Source organism: Trichosurus vulpecula, chromosome 8 (genome assembly GCF_011100635.1).
Source record: "Trichosurus vulpecula isolate mTriVul1 chromosome 8, mTriVul1.pri, whole genome shotgun sequence".
In the NCBI taxonomy this organism is placed as follows: domain Eukaryota; kingdom Metazoa; phylum Chordata; class Mammalia; order Diprotodontia; family Phalangeridae; genus Trichosurus; species Trichosurus vulpecula.
The window spans coordinates 172,042,698-172,053,166 of record NC_050580.1 but is presented as its reverse complement, the minus strand read 5'-3'; the positions used below and the strand labels follow the sequence as shown (position 1 = coordinate 172,053,166).

The following is a 10,469-nucleotide window of genomic DNA, read 5'->3' as shown; positions in this document are numbered from 1 at the left end:
TTAAAAAGGGCTTTATTTCATTTATATGGGTTTAAACATCATCATAAGTCAATTAAGTACATTTAAGACTAGTGATTTTTAAACAAGAGTCCAAGAAAGCAATACTCGGAGAAGTTTTTATATTTAAAACAAAGATTCTTCACCTGAGGCTAACAACTCTATTTCAATATAATTTATTTCCTTTGTAATCTTATGTATTTTATTTTACACATTTAAAAATATTATTATGAGAAGGGGTCCATAGATTTGAGCACTGTCAAAGGGGTCCATGACAGAAAAAAATAAAAACCCTTGATTTAAAATGAGGGGAAACAAGTATAAAATTATACGTATATTGCTAGACAATATGCAATTAGATTGAGAATCAATTTGCTTAGGGTTTAGGTGCTCTATATTTATAGTTTTCATGTTAAGCCACTAAAAAGACTTTTTAGGTCAATTTCTTAAAGAAATCAGATTGCCCAGAAATCTATTGCATAGAACTCACCAAAAATTACTAGATCAGAAAATATATTCAAACAAATATATTGTTGAATTAAATTCTCCCATCTGTACTCTCAAATTCTACTCCCCTCAACTGGAAGTAACAGCACAGAAATATAATCATTCCCAGGCTCCTTCTGCCATTAGTAGGAGACACCACAGGTACCACAGCAATTTCTTCTATACTAACTCCAGATTGAGAACCTGGTAGTAGGTCCAATAGTGCACAACATGAAAATGAATCAGAGAGAGAATATGATCCTAGGCTTAGCATTTAAGAAAGGCAGAGAAGGTATTAGTAGTGGAGGGAGAGAGAGAGAGAGAGAGTGACCCACCCTGGGCCTGCTCCTGCCCCACTCAGGGACAGTAGAAGAAACTGCTGAGGCCCTTCAGAGAGAAAAGACAGGTATTTGAGGTAACTTGTTAAAACCCAAAAAGGTTACTAACTTATATGTATAACTATTCATGATCTCTCTCCCCTCCTGATGAAGAAACTCTCCAGGTTCAAATTTCAAAATATGAATTAAGATGATAGGGTTCAAAAAGTTTATTTTCCAGGTTACCAATAATAAATTTTATTCTAACAACTAGATAGGACAGCAAGATATTCACTCTAATTATTTGCTTTGTAATACACTGAAATAACAAGTCCCATATGTTGATTATGGAAACTTTTGTTATTCCTACTTGTTCAAACTTTATTTTCAAAGGTCTATAGAGATCTTTTTCTTTTAATTTCTTTAAAGTTATGATAGGAACTATGTTGTTTTTTTTCTTATCTATAGTATCCTGGGTCATCGGTTCTCTTTTCTTGAGTCTACCACTTTTTTGTTCTCTCTTGTCTCAACTAGCAGTCAGATACCCGTCTCTTCTGCAGATCTGCTCTCTATTAACAAAGTGGTGAGAGAACACAGGTGCCATACTCAGTTAGACTCAGAGTCTAAGTCTAGTTGAGGTAGTTTTCAACTCAAGACAGGTCGTTCCAGGTATTATGGAACATGATCATCAAAAACACAATTTCCCGAAGAAATAATGTTATAAATAGTAAGTAACCACTCAATCACTAAATATTGGTTATTATGGAAATGTGCAAAACTGGGGCCTAGGGGAGATGATTTTTGAAAACTTTATTTTCAAATAAAGGTGATAGGATAGATTTGGAAATCATCTGTATAGGAATCCATGGAATCACAAGAATGCTGGAAAAGAATTATAGGGAAAAGAGAGCAATATAAGAGAGCGCTGGGGTACACCTACATACATGGGGCAGACCCTCATCTAATGAACCTGCAAAGGAGAAAGAGAAGAATCAGACTAATAGGTAAGAAGAGAAACATTATACAACAATGTCAAAAAAAAACCAAAGGTGGTAAAAGTATTCAGAAGGAGGGTGATCAACAGTGTCAAACATAGGAGAGGTCAAAATGGGTAAGAACTGAGAAAAAGAACAATAAAGATATCACTGTTGGCCTTTCAGAAAGAACAATGTCTATTAAGTGGTAAAGGTTTGATAAGTGAGTGTGGAAGCTGAGGAAGCAGAAGCAGCAAGTATAAACAAGTTTTTCTATTAGTTTGGCTATGAAAAAAGAGGCAAAATATAGGCTGACAGGTTGAGATGATATAGTCAAGGCAAGATGTTTTTGTTCTTTTTAAAGAATGAAGGAGTTCTGGATATGTTTCAAAAGTGCAAGGAAGGAGTCAGTTCTTAATGAGAAGTTGAAAGGATCCTGAACCCCAGAACTTTGGGAATAGCAGTGTCTACCAACTACCCAGAAATATCAATGCCCAATCCCTAGAGATATCAATGAGAGGAGAAATCATTGTGGAGAGGGGGCCCAACTCCCTCATCACCACCCGCAACAAGAGCTGACCAACTGCTACCAACAGGTAGCTGGGCATAGGAACCCTGGAAGTGGCAGCACCATCTCCTCCTCCCACAAATTTTCTCTAAGCATTTCTCTCATTTCTCATCTCCTTCGCTCTCCTTGTCTCAGATTAGGAACAAAAATTTAAGAAAGTGAGTTCAACAGCACAGTCTCCCAGGCCCTGGCTTCATACTATGTCACAACTCCCACAAAATACATACAGAACATTCATCAAGTGCTTACCAGGTGCCAGGAACTGGGCCAAACAATGGTGATACAAATAAAAGACAACTCTTGCCTTCAAGGAACTTACTTTCTAATGAAGGAAGGCAACACATAAAGGAGAGCTGGAGGGAGGGATGGCATGCATGTGGTAACATGGTGTGGAGAAGGACAGGAAGTGTCATGAAGTTCAGATTCCTACAAGGTAAGGTAAAAAAACTAACCCACCAGAGTTGGGAGACCAGGGTTGTAGTCTAAGGTAGGGGGAGGTGGACAGAAGAGAAGAGATATAAGGATGATGGTCAGAGTACAGGCAGCACAGTGAAGAGATGACTGCAACTAGCAAACACAGCCTCTCCCACCAGCAGATTCTAAATCCTCCCCCAAGGTCAGAGCTGTGATTTGGGGTTAGAGAATGGAGGGGCAGGGCCCAAAGTATCTTGTGTATGCCAGCCTGCTCCCAAGTCTGAAAACATCCCATTCTTTCCCATCTTCCTTATTTTGCCCATGCTATGCCCTCTATTTGGTATGTTCTCCCCATTCAGCCTATTTCCACCTATAAATCCCGCTTATTCATCCCAAATGCCATGAACTTCCCTGATAAAGACTTCTCTGACACTTTCTCAGCAACTTGGATTATGTACCAGTTATTTTTATGTCTTCCATGCCATATTACTCCATAAGCTTCATGAAAGCAAGGGTTAGTTAACACTCCCTGACGCCTCAAACATACACTAGGAGATGCTGAACTCAAAGTGGAGGCAAATGTACTGATACTTAGGAAAAAAAAACGTACATTTCACATTACTGAGAAGTCTGGTTGGCTTTTCTGGGTATATTTTACAGCTTGGTCCTTTTTGTCAAAGAATCAAAATACCTATTTATTGCGTAAGGTTTCAAATGGGAAAAATAAGACAATTAAAATAATTCCTACTGCCAATATGAATGAAATAATGTATCACCAAGTATTATTAAAAGATGTTTGTGCATATAACTGTAATACACACTAATTATGTAGATTACATATGTTTATGTTAATATTAATGTTTAAAAATAAAAAGTTTTCTATGCTTTTATCTAAAAGAAAGACCAAAATGTTAAAGTATTTATTAAGCTATATCTACCTCAACCAAATTCATTAGAGAACCACAAAGGCATATGAGTAACAGAACTTAGTGGGTAGTAACTAAGGACACTTGAAGGAATGTGAGGTCATAACAAAGAGCAGCTATGACACGCTTCCTCATTCTTAACATAGTTTTGGACACTTTTTATCTATCACAGACCCCTGCACTTTAGAATATATTCTATATTTCTCCTCTCCTCACTTTTTTCTACTTCTCCAAAAGAGAAGTGAAATTTATGTTTTTCTGCCTAGTATAATGTAAGAAAAGTAAATCCATATTTTTATGTAAAGTAGAAAAATGTAACATGACATTCTTAGTTAATTTTAAATAAACATACTTTTCTTAATGAAAGACCAAAAAGTTTCCAAATAGGTACCAACTGCATAAAACACTAGAATCTGATCAAAACCTACCTTGCATGACAGAAAATCTTTTTAGCTCCTTTAATAGCTGAGTATTCTAGGCAGAGAATTCTGAAAACTAAATACCATTCCAACTTAAACTAATTAGCTGAAGGGGAAATATTTGAGTAAACATTTCCACAAAAGTTTACTCAGCTACATAGGTCAGTGGATGCAGAGCTGGTCATAGAGTCAGGAAGACCTGAGTTCAAATGAGGCCTCAGACACTTATTAGTTGTGTTACCCTGAACCAGTCACTTAACTGCTGTCTGCCTTAATCCACCAGAAAAGGAAATTATCTTTGCCAAGAAAACTCCATGTAAGTACTAGTCCACAGAGTAATGAAGAGTCAGACATGACTTAACAACAGTAATATGACTAGTAACATAACAAGAGACTAATTACTTATTAACATCACAGAATTTATACATCCATGTGCACATTATCTTTCAAAGTTATCTTGGGAGATATATACTAATTCTGAATATACTGCCATTGCTCAAAACATGTTTGCAACTTCTGTTCTGAAACTAACTTTAGGATAAACACAAATTATCAAACAGACTCAATTTTTAGTCATATCTTGTTTGAGACCAAGTTATAGCGAGCTTAATGATTCACCTCATTCACCAGAGTTGCCTCTAAATAAATGACTTTTGGCTGTTTTCAGAAATGAAATGACCATTTCCTGGTATGATCAAAGGAATGCATTACATGTTTTTAAATTGTTAAGCAATAACTGCAACACTAATAAGAATATAGAATTCCATGGTGAATACTCTAGGCTGATACTAATCTAGATGTATTAAATTCTAGCATGCTTGTTCTTAAAAATCTCTTTACTTTATACTTACGCCTCATAAAGTAAGGTAAATAAGTCTGTGTAGCAACCACAGACATATCAGATAGTTTCTGATCTTTACTAAGGAAAACAGTTGCGGCTATTTTCTAGTACTACACTTCCTGCACAGACTAACATTTGATTTCAGACCATAAAGGAAAAGTACTCTGCCAGTAGACAAAAAACTTAAGAGGTTGCATCATGGAGTAGAAAGAACGTTAGATTGACAATCAGAAGATCTGAGTTTACGTCCCAACTCTGCTAGCTTTGTGACTTTGGGCAAGTCTCTCAACCTCTCTGGGTCTGTTTTTTTATCTGCCCAATGAAGAGCTTATATCATATATAATCATTAAGTTCACTTCCAGCTTTAAAATTCTATTGATCCTACCAATTCATTGTTATAAACTGAGGGTTAATACATTTGTAGAATTTCATTTTTATGTGATCACTACCTTATTTTGTTTTTTGTTTTTTTTTTTTAACTGCGTGCAGCTAAAATTTATTTCAGTTGATCCTAAGGTCCTTTTCAGCTCATCCTATAACCTTGAGTGAATCAACCAATGGAGGCACAATCCTGAGAAACACTGATTTTAAAATATAAAATATAGCAGAATTGGGATACCAAGCGAAAAAATATATAGAAGATATTTCAGTATAAGGACCAAACAAAATAACTTTGTTCTTTCAACAGACATACCATATATTTTGCTCCCTACCCAGAAGAGTGGCAATGAAGTTTTCAAAGCACTATTACCATTGAAACAGCAAATATTTTAATGGATAAAGATTATTACAAGTTGCTGTTGTGTGTTATGAATAAGTAGGTTAGTCACTTAATAGAAATTCATGAAAATAAGTCTATTCAGCTTATAAGAAGAGCAAGTGCATTCTCTTTTTCCCAAGCCATACCACTTCTTAATTGGAATGTCTGGAAGAAGATTCTCTCTCCTCTATAGCTCCAAAAGATACACTATTATACTTCGTTGAACCAAGGTAGAAGAATTTTGTGGAAAACCTGGGATTAATGGATGTCTCAGATACTGTAAAGGGTTAGCCCAGACTATTATGTTATTGAGGCAAAGGTGAATTATAATTCCATTAGCCAATTAATATTATTATATTTCATGGCCTGCAATTATAGCCCTAAAGTCAGCCATCAGCCATTGTAGAAAAGCATGCTAAGAGAAATAGAGCCAAAAAAGTATGAATGAGTAAATTACACTTATACTTTTGGGTAAAATCAAAATGGACATCCTAGTAATAAAGAACAATAGTATTTATTATCTATGCTATCTAATAGTTTTTTACAAAAGTAATTTTTCTGTTACACTAATATGTTGAAAAGTGGCAATTAACAAACACAAAGAACATAGTTTTTAAAACTAAAACGCTGATCATGAAATGTGACAATAACAAATTATATTACTCACCTATTCTTTCCTCCTTCAGATCAGAATGGGAAGTAAAGTTTCCCCTCCTTCCCAAGAGCCCCTTCAAATTTAAAATTTAATTCAACAAATACTTTGATGCCTACTCTGTGTTAGACTCTGCTAAGTATAAATTAGATCATAGTTTCTCACAAACAGACGGTGTCTCAGACGGTCATCTAGTCCATCCTTGATCTAAAATCTGAATCCTTTCTAATATATCCTCTATTGAGGATATATTGGTCATCTACTCTTGTTTATTTGGTGGCTTCAATAACAGGGAAAACTCCCAGAGGCAGCTTATTTCATTATAGAACAATTAGTTTTCCTGGTAAGGATCTGATATGTCTCTCTGTGATTTCAGTCTTTTAGTCTTGGCTCTTCCCTCTGGGGCCAAACAAAATAAGTCCAATCCCTCCTCCATATAACAGCTCCTCAAATATTTGAAGTTAAACAGTGATACCCCACCAGTACCCCCATTTCTCCATACAAGCCTTCTACAGGTTAAACATCATCAGTGCCTTCAACCAAAGGAAACGAAGATGACTACAACAGAATCACTGCTTTCAAAGAGCTTACAATCTAATATGGAAGAGACAAGTATCCAAATAATTATTAAGTGCTATAAGTTTAATAACCAAAATAGGTTAGGCAGCTGGGTGGCTCAATGTATAGCATATTGGTCTTACAGTCAAGAACATCTGAGTTTGAATCCCACCTCAGACAGTTGCTCTTTCTGTGACTGGGCCAGGCACTTCACCTCTCACCTCAGTTTTTTCATCTGTAAAATGGGGATAATAATAGCCCCCATCTCACAGAGCTGTTGTTAGGATCAAATGAATTAATGCTTATAAAGTGCTTTGGAAACATTAAAGCACTACATAGATGATGACCATTGTTATTGTTGTCATCATCATTGCTGATAACAACAATTATTATAATTCTAAAATGTCACAGGGGTCCAAAACAGGGAAAGATCACATTTGGTTGGAGGATCACTGCTGGGAAAAAACATTTGACAGAAACTTTGAAGGTTGGTTGTTTTTTGACAGGCAGTGACAAAAGTGAAGGACATTTCACCTAGAAGTAAGAATGTGTAGAAAAACTGGAAAGGACATGCATTTTGAGGAATAATGAGTAATCCAGTATGGCAGATGTGTAGGATTCATGTAGGAGAATTATAAAAGATAAAGTAGCAAGATGTTGGGGCCGGACTGTAGAACACTGAATGCTACGCTGAGCAATAAGGACTTTATTCAGCAGGCAATTGGTAACCAATGAAGGTTTTTGAACAAGGGCTGACTTTTAGTAGATGAGAACACAGCAAATGATAATCTGTATTTTATTTCCTATAACTGTGCTATGAATGGCAAGTCTTTAAAAAAGGTATTCAAAGCCTTCTCAAATTTTCCTTTACACCCTTATTTCTCATCATTCCCATCCCCCCATATACAGACTTTTACTTTTTCCATCCTGATATATTTGCTATTCCTAGAACAACTTTTTCCAACCACATTATTTTCCTAGCCTAGAATACTTTCCACCTACCAAAATCTATCAAGGCCTACCTCTTCTATGAGGTCCTCTAGTACGATGCCTTGGCATACTCCCCAAATAAGCAGTTACTATCCATACCACTCATTATCTTCATAGGATTATAGATTTAGAGCTGGAAAGGACCACCTTTAGGTAGTCTTGTCTAACCCCTTCATTTTCCAGTTGAGGAAAAAAAGGCCCTTAGAGGCTAATTAATTTGCCCACAGTCATACAGATATGGCAAAACCGAAATCTGAACTCACATCCTTTTATTTCAAAGCTACATTCTTTCCACTAAAATCACACTTCTCTACACTACGTAAAAACCTTTTTTGTATGTATCTCAACCCTTTTCGTGTGTATATTTTCTGAATGGGGCTATGAGATCTTAAGGGACAGTATGCTATCTTCTACAAATTTTATATCCAGCATATTGTCTTATCCATGGTAATCACTCAACAAGTATTTGCTAGACGACTGGCAGTGAAAAACCACTGAAAGATTTTTTGAGCAAGTAAGCACACCCTACTTATACCACACCTCCAACTGGACCATGATTTAGAAAAATTAATTTATCAGTAAGAATAGAGAATATCTTCTCATCATCATACCAAGTAACTTCAGCCTACACACTGTTACTCCTTCAAATACCCTAAATATCCAATTTCACAAATTATTAACTTCTCCTAACCTATTTATTGGCTTCAACACAGAGAGGGTTACTCCCTTTATCTTGCCATCATCTACAAGTGTTCCACATCCAGATTCATTAAATCTGAATTCCATTATCTGATCATAATCTGTTGTGATTCTACTTCTTCCTTGGCCTTGCAATCCTAAAATTTATTCTTTGTTCTTACCAAAATTTCCAATCCCTCCACACCTTAGGTCTTTCCCAGGCCATTACCCCCACACTGGCTATACACTCTTCCTTTTTCCATCTTGATCCTTTGGTGAATGAATTCTATGCTACACTGGGCCATCTCTAGGTGTCCTAATCTATATCCGGCCACTGAACCCAGATGGCTGTAGAGGAGAAAGTGAGGCTGGTGACTTTGCACAGTGCTCCCTCACTTAAATCCAATTCACTTGCAAGTCATAGCATCATCTTCCTGATGTCACAGTCATCTTCAAGAACAAAAGACAAACCACACACAATGCTATGCTGGCTTCTTCTCTTCGTTGTCCCTTTATCCTACTGAAGTTCTTGCCCTACTAAACTCCAGCTCTGGGTTACTCCCACTCTATGGTGACTTCATGTCTTGTTAAATGAAGTTGGAGAAAATCATGAAACCTTCCTAACTGAATTTACTATAAAATTACATTATATAATCTCAAACAGGCCCTTACTGGGGATTGGCAATCCTCTTATACCTCCCTTACTGACTTCACTAGCAACCTATCAAGACGGCTTTTCCAAACCTTTTCATCTCTCCTTGTAACTCCCAAAGCTTTCTCTGCCCTTTCAGGTGAAAACACTGTCTCATGTTTCTCTGACTCACATCACCTTCTGCAACTATATCCTCCTTTACCCATTTCACATTCTCACCAAGGCAAATCCCTCAACATGCACAAGTGATCCAATTTCATCCTGTATTCTCCAGCAGACTGCTTCCTCTATAACCTCTACTGTCTCACTAATCTTTAATTACTGCCTATTAGCTGTTTTCCTACTGCCTATTAATATGCCCATGTTTCCCTCATCCTCAAAAAAACCCTCGACTGATCTGTCCGTCTCTACCTATCGTCCGATAGCTCTCTTCCCTTCCCTGACGAAATTCCTCGAGAAGGTGCTATAACAGGTGGCTACACTTCATTTCCTCTCATTCTCTTTTTAATTCTTCACAGTCTGGCTTTAACCCTCATCATTCAACAGAAATTGTTCTCGCCAAATTTACTAGTGCCTTAAATCTAATGGTCTTTTCTTATTCTTCTTCAACCTTTTTGGCCTCTCAGTTGCCTTTGACATTATCCATTACCCTTTTCTCCTTGATGTTGCCTTCTAAGTTTTCTTGACAGTGCTCTCTCCTCTTATTCATCTGACTGCTCTCAGTCTTCCATTCTGGGTCTTCATCCAGATCATACCCACTATCCATGGGTGTTGCCCAATGCTGTCTTGAGTGTTCTCTTCTTCCTCTATACTATTTCACCTGGTGATCTAATCAGCTGTCATGGTTTCAATTATCTCTATGCAGATGACTCTAAGTTCTACTTGTCCAGGCCTAATCTCTCTTAAGACCTCCAGTCTCTCATCTCCAATTGCCAAATGGACATCTCCAACTGGATGTTCCAAAGAAGACATCTAAAGTTCAACATGTCCAAAAACTGAACTCGTTATCTTCCCTCCAAAATCTTCCCCTCTTCCTAACTTCCTTATTATTGGAGAGGGTACCAGTATCTTCCCAGTCATTCGGGTTTACAACCTAGGTGTCATCCTTGACTTCACTCTCTCACCCTCTCCTCATTCTAATCAGGTGTCAAGTCTTGTAATTTCTACTTTTGAAACATCTCTTAAATGCCCCTCTTCTCTCTGACAGTACAACCACCCTGGTACAATTCCTTATCAC

At 36.9% G+C, this 10,469-nt stretch overlaps 1 protein-coding gene across 1 annotated transcript in view; it reads right to left on the bottom strand.

Moving 5' to 3' along the window:
• MYEF2 (myelin expression factor 2) overlaps positions 1–10,469 on the bottom strand; it is a 49,428-nt gene that overhangs the window by 2,486 nt on the left and 36,473 nt on the right. The gene's annotated exons all lie outside the window — the stretch shown is intronic.